The sequence below is a fragment of the Cardiocondyla obscurior genome, unplaced genomic scaffold (genome assembly GCF_019399895.1).
Source record: "Cardiocondyla obscurior isolate alpha-2009 unplaced genomic scaffold, Cobs3.1 scaffold57_0_143363, whole genome shotgun sequence".
Lineage (NCBI taxonomy): Eukaryota > Metazoa > Arthropoda > Insecta > Hymenoptera > Formicidae > Cardiocondyla > Cardiocondyla obscurior.
In genome coordinates, this window is record NW_027228803.1 from 43171 (window position 1) to 45000 (window position 1830).

Sequence of the window (1830 nt, forward strand, 5' to 3'; positions counted from 1 at the left end):
GCTCTCGGCGATCGTTTCGAGGCCGGATAGCGAAGGAATTGGTGAATACGTGACGAAGAAATTTTGTATCTCGAGGACTCTGCCGTTCGTGCGGTCCGTACGTACCTCCGAGCCGTAAAACAACACGGAGCTCGAGATCTTTGACGCGGAGGTAACTACCGTGCGCCGCAGCGGCTAAGTCCGCGCGGCGTCGAAATTTCACCGCCGGCGCCCATATACCGCCGTGCGTTAGACCGTGCGTCGCCGACCGCCCGGCCGCTCGGTTCGGTACTGTAAGAGGTGTCGTCGCTGCGGCGACTCGTGCACAACACGATGCATGCGAGCTCTCGGTCTGGTCGTACCGTAGCGTTACGGCGTATGTATAACCGAGCTCGGCGAAGCACTGCGGTGCGTACAAAAGTGTCGTTCGCACTAGAACGCTTTTTGAGAGAATTTAGCTTCGCGCTTACTACGAGAACTTTGGTTCTCTTTTTGAGATCTTTCGGGCGTCTTGCCGACATTCGGCCAAATGTGCGCCAAGCTCTCGGCGATCGTTTCGAGGCCGGATAGCGAAGGAATTGGTGAATACGTGACGAAGAAATTTTGTATCTCGAGGACTCTGCCGTTCGTGCGGTCCGTACGTACCTCCGAGCCGTAAAACAACACGGAGCTCGAGATCTTTGACGCGGAGGTAACTACCGTGCGCCGCAGCGGCTAAGTCCGCGCGGCGTCGAAATTTCACCGCCGGCGCCCATATACCGCCGTGCGTTAGACCGTGCGTCGCCGACCGCCCGGCCGCTCGGTTCGGTACTGTAAGAGGTGTCGTCGCTGCGGCGACTCGTGCACAACACGATGCATGCGAGCTCTCGGTCTGGTCGTACCGTAGCGTTACGGCGTATGTATAACCGAGCTCGGCGAAGCACTGCGGTGCGTACAAAAGTGTCGTTCGCACTAGAACGCTTTTTGAGAAAATTTAGCTTCGCGCTTACTACGAGAACTTTGGTTCTCTTTTTGAGATCTTTCGGGCGTCTTGCCGACATTCGGCCAAATGTGCGCCAAGCTCTCGGCGATCGTTTCGAGGCCGGATAGCGAAGGAATTGGTGAATACGTGACGAAGAAATTTTGTATCTCGAGGACTCTGCCGTTCGTGCGGTCCGTACGTACCTCCGAGCCGTAAAACAACACGGAGCTCGAGATCTTTGACGCGGAGGTAACTACCGTGCGCCGCAGCGGCTAAGTCCGCGCGGCGTCGAAATTTCACCGCCGGCGCCCATATACCGCCGTGCGTTAGACCGTGCGTCGCCGACCGCCCGGCCGCTCGGTTCGGTACTGTAAGAGGTGTCGTCGCTGCGGCGACTCGTGCACAACACGGTGCATGCGAGCTCTCGGTCTGGTCGTACCGTAGCGTTACGGCGTATGTATAACCGAGCTCGGCGAAGCACTGCGGTGCGTACAAAAGTGTCGTTCGCACTAGAACGCTTTTTGAGAGAATTTAGCTTCGCGCTTACTACGAGAACTTTGGTTCTCTTTTTGAGATCTTTCGGGCGTCTTGCCGACATTCGGCCAAATGTGCGCCAAGCTCTCGGCGATCGTTTCGAGGCCGGATAGCGAAGGAATTGGTGAATACTTGACGAAGAAATTTTGTATCTCGAGGACTCTGCCGTTCGTGCGGTCCGTACGTACCTCCGAGCCGTAAAACAACACGGAGCTCGAGATCTTTGACGCGGAGGTAACTACCGTGCGCCGCAGCGGCTAAGTCCGCGCGGCGTCGAAATTTCACCGCCGGCGCCCATATACCGCCGTGCGTTAGACCGTGCGTCGCCGACCGCCCGGCCGCTCGGTTCGGTACTG